The following is a 10283-nucleotide window of genomic DNA, read 5'->3' on the forward strand; positions in this document are numbered from 1 at the left end:
CCCTTCAAATATTTAAACATGACTATTATTTCCTCTCTTATCCTTCTCTTCTCCAGGCTAAGCACACTCAGCTCCTTAAGGTGTTTCTTGTAGGGCATGGTTTACAAATCTTTCACCGTTTTGGTTATCCTCCTCTGAACACCCTCCAGCTTGTCCACATCCTTCTTGAATTGTGGTGCCCAAAACTGGACACAATATTTGAAGTGAGGTCTGACCAAAACAGAATAGATTGGTACTATTACTTCCCTTGATCTAGACACTTTTCCTATGGATGCAGCCTAAAATTGCATGTGCTTTGCTGAGTCTGTGCTGCAATCTTGTACAGTCTTAACCCATTTATTATGGTACAGTTTTTCATTAGAATACACCATAGCTATCTGCTGTGAGAGATGAGCATTTTTCCCAGTGTGCCAGGGACCAGTGGCATAGTCATAAAATTGTAGAATTATAGAATTTGAAGGGATCCCACTGGCCACATGGTCCAGGCCCCTGCCATGCAGGAATACACAACTAAAGCATTCCCAAAAGATGGCCATCTCTCTTTTCACAGGCCTCCGATGAAGGAGAGTCTGCCACTCTCTAAGGCAGTCTTTCCTTCTGTTGAGCAGATCTTACCATCAATAAGTTATTTCTAATATTTAGGCAAAACCTCTTTTCTTGTGATTTAAATTTACTGGTTCATGTCTTGTTTTCTGCAGCAGCACAAACAAGCTTTTTTTTTTCCATTTTCTATATAATGTTCCTTCAGATACTTAAAGATAGGTATCATGTCACTTATCTATTTGCTATTCTTCAAGCTAAACATATCCATCTCCCTAAACAATTAATTGTCCAAAACAGCTTTCAGTTCCTTTGATAGTTCCTTTAAGGCTGAGGTGAAAACCCAGAGCAGATTCATTGCCCCAATAACCTAGAAGCCACTCATTGTTGTTGCTCTTAATAATGTTTGCTCAGAGAAATTTCAGAATTCTTTCTTATGAAAGAAAGGGAGAACATAAATATTATTTTAAAAAATAGGACTGTGAAACTTGAAATTCTTTTTGTTAATTATGATGTACTTTATTGCTGCTTATTTTATTATAAACCACTCCAGAGTCTATAGCATGTACACATTCAAAGCAAACAAGCAAATCTTTCTTGTTCCCAGTAATATCCAAAACAGACCAGAATCACCATCATCAGTGACTAAAGAACATCTTGTATTCACTTCAAGGACTTATCTTTATTAAGATTTTTCAACCTCATATTGAGCAACCCCAAATTTATAGCTATAAACTGTGGATGCTACAGTGAGAGTCCATAGGGATAGGTCACAGCTGTTGTCACTTCCCACTAGAAGTAGACATAGTCAGTGAAGGTCCACAAATGGAAAGATGTGATTGTTCCAAGGCCTGACCCTTTATAACGGGCACATCCATACCCTCCTAAAGAGACAGATCTAAGAAAATATGTAGCAAAATGTTGTAATAGTCTGAAAGCACTTTAATTACCATGGCTTTAACCTAAGAAATCCTGGGATTTGCTTTGGGAATTGTAGTTCAAGAGAGTGGGTTAGTGCTCTCCCTGGGAGGATATTTAAGACTTCATCAAACTACAAAACTCTGGATTCCTTAGGATGGAGCCATGACAATAAAATGACACCCAACAACGGTAACTGTGCAGTGCAGAGACATTTACAAATCCATTGTAGCAACCCTCAAACATCCAGAAATATGAAGATAATGACCATGTCAGGCTTTCTTCTCTTGGGTGAGATACATAGATCAGTGAGTCCTTTTGCGGTTTCCATACGTTCAGTTCCTGATTTTTACTTTTTCAGCTGCATTTTCCCTGCAGTCCAACACAGCTCTTTATTTTGGTTTCTTACAGCACAGTTTTTGGGTTTTGGAACAGGTCCCAATCTGCACTTCATTAGCCTTGCAAGCATCATTTTCACAGGTCCCTCCTCGGAATACGCAACCCAGAGTGACAAAATCCCCTTTGCCTGTAAGGAAAGGAAAAGACAATGTTTGAGCTGTCCTAATGGGTTGCCCCTTTTTGTGTGTTGACTTAAGACTGTAGACAATGGAAAGGATTCAGTTCCTATCTGAATGACATCAGGCAATGATATCCTTCAATAGTTGCAATAGGGACAATTCCAATCAATCCTCTGTCATCCCACTTTTTCAGCTGCTTCTAAAGTGTCCCCATTTCTCTCACCAACTCCCACTTCTCCCTTTGTCCTCAGCTTAGTTCCATTGTTGTAGACTGAGTTGAAAGTGTGAATGTAACTTGTACTCATTTGACTCAGCAATGGGAAGAGAAGAGGATGGGTAGAACTCTTGCCCTTCCCTGTAGATTCAGGCAGAAGCAAACTGTAGCAGCCTGTCTTATGGTACCCTGGGATTTGTATTTTATTGTGGCATCAGAACTCTCTGATAGAGAAAGCTAAATAGCTCACAAAACTACATATCTGAGAATTTTATAGCATTTACCCATGGCAGTTAAAGCACCGCATTCATTCTACAGTGCAGCCCTAGTTTGTCTGTTTTCCCCCATTCATACCTTTTGCCACCTTATCCACACTCTGATGTTGCTTGGCCACATGCTGCCAGCTTTTCATCTATGAAATGTTGGAGGACATGTGGCGTGGCTTCGTGCCTGTAACCCAGACAACTAGTAGAGACCACCCATATTTGTTCCATAGCCCCATCTATGTTGGAAGAGTCTGCGGAACAAATTTATTTTTTTACTCTTTGCAACATGCTGATAAAGCACCCTGTTCTGGGACCTCCTGCAGGGATGAGGAGAAGGAAGAGACATGAGTAGAGGGTGCCTCTCAGAAAGCACACTCATGGACAGAGGCATCAGTTGGTGGATCTTGAATCCAGGAACTAAAGAAGGTGCCTGCCCTGGATGGTGTTTCACTCCTCATGAGGAAGCAGATGCATAGCTTGGAAAGACTCTTGTATTCATTTCTGTCACTGAAGGCCCAAGTGGACTCTGTGGCTTGCTACTTTATCACACCAGCCTGCTGTCCCATGACAATCACACAAGTTTAAGAATGGAAGCATATTGGTTTAGCATAATGTCTTATCGCACTACCCCCCATAATAGCATTTTGGTGAACCATGGTTGCATGATCTGTTTTCTGCACTGCAAAACACCATCTTTCGCCTGCCACCCATCTCCCACAGCTGGTTGCTCTTTGAAAATGCTGGGCTTTCCAGGGGCTGGGCTCTCATGAAGTGGTGGGTCCCATGGAGGATGGGTCATAGAATCATAGAGTTGCAAGAGACCACAAGGGCCATCCAGTCCAACCCCCTGCCATGCAGGAAATCCAAATCAAAGCATCCCCAACAGATGGCCATTTAGCCTCTGCTTAAAGACCTCCAAGGGTCCCATGAGGAACTTCCATGGGCCAAATTAGAGATGGTGAGCAAATTTATATCATTCATTTGTTAGTTGGTGGGTGTTTTCTTTACCTGAACTGGGCAGGAAGGCCAAGAAGAGACTGGCACAGAGAAGGCAAAATATCTTCATGGCTCTTAGTATGGTAACCTAAAAGGCAAGACATCAGAGTATAATTCACACAGTGTGAAATTCTGGAGTTGATCCGGAGCCATAAAGGCCCTTTTCTCTATTTTTTTCTAATGAATTTTCTATTTGCAGCATTGTTTATTTAACACTACTAATACTAAGGGAGAGAGCCAGTATGGGGTAGTGGTTTGAGTATTGGACTACAACTCTGGGGCCCAGGTTTTGATTCATGCTCAACTATAAAACCCATTGGATGACACTGGGCAAATCACATTCTCTCAGCCTCAGTAGAAGGCGAAGACAAACCTCCTCTGAACAAATCTTGCCAAGAAAATCCCATAAGGTTCGCATTAGGTTTGCCATTAGTTGGAAATTACTTGGAGGCACACAATATGCACACACAGAAAATACTAAGGGCAGTTATGGAAGAACTAAACAAGATCCTGAAGAGTAAAAATATATCACTGAATGCTAAAGTTAGAATTGTCCATGCCATAGGGGAAAAAATCAAATCACTTGAAATGTGGTGCTGGTGAAGAGTGCTGCTATTGACACCATGGACTGCTAAAGGACAAATAAATGAGTCTTAGAGCAAATCAAGCCTAAACTGTTCCTAGAAAACAAGATGACTTTACTGAGACTGTTATACTTTGGACATATTGTGAGAAGACAAGACTTACTAGAAAAGACAATAATGCTTGGTAAGGTAGAAGCAGCAAGAACACAGGAAGACTGCATTACAGATGGACAGACTTATTTTCCAGGAAGGCACGACTCTGAGTCTGCAAGACCTGACCAGGGCTGTTCACAATAGGAGGACTTGGAGGTATCTCATTCACAGGACTGCCATAGGTTGAAGTCAACCTGATGGCAAGTAACAACAATGGCAAAATATTAAGTAATCCTAGAGAAAATGAGCCTTGCAGAGTGGAGCTTTTTCAGAAATGAGCACATGATTTGGATTTCCTTTCTTGCCAATTTAATGGAAACAAGGAAGAGTGTTGCATGGGAAACTAAAGCAAAGCAGAAAAGAAGGGTTGAAGCAATAGCTTGTCTGCATTTAGCAGGAAAAAGGGCATTTTCCAACAGGCAGGGAATTGTATGTTCCAGCTTTTGACATATATAAAGTAAAAGTTTTTGATCTGGGTAACCGGTGGCCAGTGATGTTTAGTGGTTTGATTGCTGGACTATGGAGACCAGGGCTCAATTCCCTGCTCAGCCATGAAACCCAATAAATAATAATTTATTATTATTTGAGAGTGTGTGGTCAGACTTAAACACCACAGTGGAGCTAGGAATGGCGTGAATAGTTAGTCTTTTACTTTTTACTTTTTTATTTAGGTAACACAAGGAGGGAGTATATTACTGAAGTCAGTTTTTATTCTGAGTGCAGCTGGCAGTCCTAAGTTGGGAAATAGAAGTATCTGAGAAAATTAAGTTGTAATTATGATTTTGAATATAGTACCATTAATACACAGGTAGCTTTGGAGGGTGAGTAGGTTCCAGGTACTGAGCACTTCAACTCCCACCATCTTCAGTGGGTTGTTTGAATTCACTTTTGAGTATTCCTTGCCTATGGAAACTATGGAAGCCTTTGGCCAAGAATCATGGGAGCTGATGTCCACAACGATGGCAGGACACCTGCTTTAGAGTAACATAAAACTAAGAATGCAAGCCTTTGCTCACTAGGAGATTCCATTTGAAAATTTGAAAAAGCGAGAGATAATACAGGGAATGTAGGAATGGGAGTGAGGGAGAGAAGCAAAGAAAATGGAGGAAGGTGCCTGTGAAGAAATATATTTTATTTACTTATTATTTATTATTTTAATTTATATGCTGCCTTTCTCCCAGAAAGGGACCCCTAAATTGCAGAGAACATATAAAAATTAAAAAGTTAAAGTTACAAGAACGTAACTACCATTTTGTCTGGAGCTGAAGTCTGGAGAGTCAAAGCTGAAAGTTTCATAGCAATAAGCAATTTGATGGGGTGGAGAAAGAAAGTAGAGGGGTCATGTAGACATTTGGGGATGGAGTTTAAACATAAGGGGCAGCAAGGAAGAACGGCAGAAATCAATGGTATCGAGGAAGAATTGAGAGAAGCTAATCTTTTACAGGACTTACTAGCGTCAATGCTTGTAGGGAGGATTTGATGTTTCCTCATGGCCTGTAGGTCTCTTCTCAGTTCTGAGTTCCACCACTAGGTCATAATAGGAAGGTCAAGAGATCCCATGTTCTAGATAGGGCAAGCTTAAGGGAGAACTTTTTATTGGATGAGCCCAGTGGTGGCTTTCATGTCAAGGGGGTGCTAAACCTGCTCTGGGTTTTAGTTCGAACTTTAAAGACTGACCTGAAATTCTAAGCTTGTTTTGAGGATAGCTCTTTTAAAATTCAAATTATGAAACCCAGAGAGGATCCATTTCCCACTTGACATGGAAATCATCTAAAAACCCTAAAGGGCATCTGATTTGGTCTGATCTTGGAAGCTAAGCAGGCTCAGTCCTGGTTAATACTTGGTGGGAGACTGGCAATGAATCCCAAAGGCTGTAGGCTATATTTCAGAAGATGAAATTGGCAAAACCACCTCTAAATATTCCTTGTCTAAGAAAACCCTAAGCAATTAATGGGGTCACCATAAATGACTTGAAGGGGCATACACATACTGTACATACATTGTAGTGATTCCTTGACTCTACACTAGGGCTCTTCCAAAGTTTTTTTTTAAAAACCAGGATGTAGTTTACTGTAATGATGCTATCAATAGGGTCGCCATAGGTTGAAGACACATGCACACACACTGCTGCAGCATACTATTATCCACTTCAACTAAAAATGCAACAGATAGTGATAATATTCTCAATATCTTTCTCAGTTTTGCAGCCGTACTGGAGAATCCTGGGATGTTCTAGGATGTCCTTCATCTTCAGTCAGTGGTGGTAGTGGTTCTGATATCAGTGAGGTAGTGAATCTCCCTCTGGGTTTTATTCTAAACTTCAATGAGGCTGTCCAAGGTACTGACCTAGGCAGAACCCTAGACATTTCAGTTAAGGAAGTGAAGTTCAAGCTGTCTGATGTGGTGGACCGACATTCTCTTACTATGATGTCTCAGGAATTGGCACCATCTTATCATATTTGCACATTTCCCTGAAAAATTCATCATGGACCACTAGCCAATAGTTCAGGAATGAGCTCTAGTCTATGCACCATCACTTTGAGTTGTTTTTGTTGTTTGCCTTCAAGTCACTTCTGAGTTATGGCAACCCAAAGATGATACTATCATGGGGTTGTCAGCAAGTTTCTTCAGAGGGGGTTTGCCATTGCCATCTTCTGAGGCTGAGACAGTATGATGTGCCCAAGGTCACCCAGTGGGTTTACATGTTAGAGCCAGGATTTGAACCCTTGTCTCCAGAGCTGTAGTCCAATGCTCAAACCACTACACCATGTTTGCTCTCTCACTTTGAGTTGCACTGCTTTGAATTTGAGACTAGGATGGTGAATACATGCTTTAACAGTGATACAGGTGAAAAGGACATTTGGATTATTGTTGATCATATAAAGCCCTAAATGGCTTGGGCCCAGGATACCTTGAGGACCGCCTCTCTCCATACAATCCGCCCCGCACACTCAGAACATCTGGGCAGCAGCTTTTGAGAGTTCCGGGGGCAAGGTTAACCTCCACCTCAAGGAGGACCTTTTCCATCTCGGCCCCAACCCTCTGGAACAATCTACCCATAGAGCTCCGCTCGGCCACCTCCCTGGCCCAGTTTAAGAAGGAGCTCAAAACCTTCTTATTTTTATTAGCATTCCCAGACGCTGGTCCTGGTTAGCTTCCCCCTCTGGCAGCAGTGGTCGGCTGGCCAGAAACTGGTTTAAATGTAATTTTAATGATTATTGTTGTTATTATTTATTGTGCTGTAATTGTATTTGTATTGGTATTATGTTGTGCACCGCCCTGATCATGGGAAGGGCGATATAAAAATAAAAAAAATTATTTATTATTTATTATAAACTGAACATGACCCAGGTGTGTGATGCTTCAGCAAAGAAGGCAAATAATAGCTTAGCTGATATTAATAGAAACAAAATTTCCAAATCAAGGGAAGTAATAGTTCCACTATACTCTGCACTTTTGAGGCCTCATTCGAAGTACTGGTCGAAGTTCAGTTTTGGATACCTTATTTTAAGAAGGATGTAGATAAATTTGTAGCAGGTTCAGAGGAGGGCAGCAAGGATGATCAGAGATATGGAGAACAAAACATATATGGCAAGGTTAAGGAGTTCGGCACATTCAGCTTGGTCGAGAGAAGACTAAGGGTGTCACTTTAAAATACCTCAAGGGTTGTCCTAGAGAATAGGATGCAGGTTTGTTCTCTGCTGCCCCAGATGGTAGAATCAGGTTTAATGGTTTTAAATTAAAGATGGGTAGATTTAGATTGAACATTAAAAGGGAATTCTTGATAGTGAGAGTAACTGGGCAATGGAACCAATGATCTAGAGAAGTGGTGCAGTTTCTTTCTCTGGACATCTTCAGACAGAGGAGATTATCAGATGGGGGACAGGAGTAAAGCCCATCCTTTCCCCATCTGTGACAGTGATTGCGCAAAAGACTTTCATCACTCTTGATGCGCTGATCCTGTCATAAACCTGTCTATGAAGTGGAATTGCATAAAAGGGTTCTTCTGTTAATGAAGGGCAAGGATGGGACAATTCCATTTCACTGATGGGACAATGACAGGATCAGCACGACATCATTTGAAAGTCTTTTGAAGGATCACTGTCATTTGTGCTTCCTGGACAGGACAATGACAGGATCAGTGTGACATCATCTGAAAGTCTTTCCTATGATTGCATTGGAAGGATGAGACAAGAACGGGAAAAGGATGGGACAAGGATGTCCCATCCATATCTGATAATCTCCAGAGTCTGGATAGCTACTTGTTGGGGATGCTGTAGTTGGAGTTCCTGCATTGGGCAGGGGAATAGATTTAATGGCCCATAAGCCTCCTTCTGATTCTATGGCTGTTGCCACACTGCACAATTAATGTAGTTTGATACTGCTTTAACTGTCATGACTCTAGCCTATGGAATCCTGGGATTTGTAGTTTGTTGTGGCACTGGAGAGCTCGGATAGGGAAGGCTAAATATCTCACAAAACTACAAATCCCAGGATTCCACAGCACTGAGTCATGGCAGTTAAAGTAGTGTCAAACTGCATTAATTTTGCAGTGTAGATGCAACCTATGATTCTGGGATTAAAAACCAGAGTGCACACACCACTCCACTGACATTGGACCCACCAGGTGCTACTGGGTTTAATAAGTAAATTTGAGGCTCAGTAATTGCAAGACTGTCTTGCTTGCATTGGATTTGCACCCTAGGAAACACCAAAACACTCTCCAAGGGTCTATGTTTCAGAATGCAACAGTAAACCACATTAACTGAATGCACAAAACATACAATTCTTGGCAACATGCTTCTGTGACAAACCTGTCAATATGGAAAAATATTCTCCATCGTTGTGGCTGAGCATTTATCAGGCATAACTAGCACAGTGGGGGCATTTTGTATGCAGAACTTGTCGAGGGACACTCTTTTTAAAAATACAGGTAACCCAAGGAAGAGAAATAAACACTTTAATTAAACAATGATCTTAGACAATCTGCCCAGTTGGCAACTGCAGCTGGGAGGCCCCAAAAGTACAGTAATCAAAGTAAATAAGACACCATGAGTTCCCATCTTCAAACATCTTGAAGCTGTTTGAAAATGTCATTTTGAAGCCGTGTGCTCCAGATCAGAGGAGGCTATGCAAAACTTCTCCAAATGGGGCAACACCCTTTGTCTTTTCAGGCCTCTCATATTGCCTGGGCCAATGTTGGCAGCATAGGATCACAGGCTCAAAACAAAACATGCCACTTGGGATTTCCTCCTCAAAGCAGTAGCCCACTCTGCAGTGATGATCTGGAGGGTCACAACTTGGTTTGTCTGCTAGGATCATTCCTGCAGAGAGAAAAGGGGAGAAGGGTACATCACTCACAACATCCAGGAAAAAGCTTGGGGCATTTCTCTGAAGGACTCCTGAGCAGGACTGATTACATTCTATGTTCAGTGTGTTGCAGCAAAAGCAGCAAAGTCATTAAAATAGGAGCAAACACATTGCAGGCATCAGTGTATGGAATTACAGTGGTACCCCGGGATACGAATGCGCCGGGTTACGAATTTTTCGGGATACGAAAAAATCCCATAGGGATTTATTGCTTCGGCTTACGAAGGTTTCTTCGGGTTACGAAAAAACCGCGGCGCTATTTTCCGCCACCGGAGGGCAGCAGAGAGCTATTTTTCCATTAGCGCCTATGGGAATTCGGCTTACGAAGGTATTTCGGGTTACGAAATTAACCGCGGAACGAATTAATTTCGTAACCCGGGGTACCACTGTAGATGACAGGCGTGAGTAGTCAAGATGTTGTCTGAGCCCCTGGATCAGGGAATGTTAGCATACCTTACAACCCTCTTGCTGAATATGGGGTTTCATATTTTCTTCTTATCTAGCATCGGGCATATATTTTAAGACATCACAATGACTTTGGAATACTAGGATGTTTCATGTAGGAAAAACACCCTGGCCCAAAGACATGTGGAAGACTTAGATGGTACTAAATAAAAGGTTCAATGGGTTTGCTGATCACTCTAATTTCTCCCAGGCTTTCCTCATATCTTCTCGCAATAGGGACTGAGGCCCTATACAGACTGGCCTGAAAGGCTGGGCTGTG

The 10283-nt window shown here is 41.8% G+C and overlaps 1 long non-coding RNA gene across 1 annotated transcript; it reads right to left on the reverse strand.

The window, feature by feature from the left end:
* Positions 1–1786: 1786 nt before the first annotated feature.
* Positions 1787–5676, reverse strand: LOC121932458. The gene is made up of 3 exons (XR_006104359.1): positions 5641–5676; positions 3465–3540; positions 1787–1984 (listed from the first exon to the last, which is right to left on the reverse strand). It is a non-coding gene; the product is annotated as an uncharacterized LOC121932458 (long non-coding RNA).
* Positions 5677–10283: the final 4607 nt, after the last annotated feature.

This window comes from Sceloporus undulatus, chromosome 1 (genome assembly GCF_019175285.1).
Source record: "Sceloporus undulatus isolate JIND9_A2432 ecotype Alabama chromosome 1, SceUnd_v1.1, whole genome shotgun sequence".
Lineage (NCBI taxonomy): Eukaryota > Metazoa > Chordata > Lepidosauria > Squamata > Phrynosomatidae > Sceloporus > Sceloporus undulatus.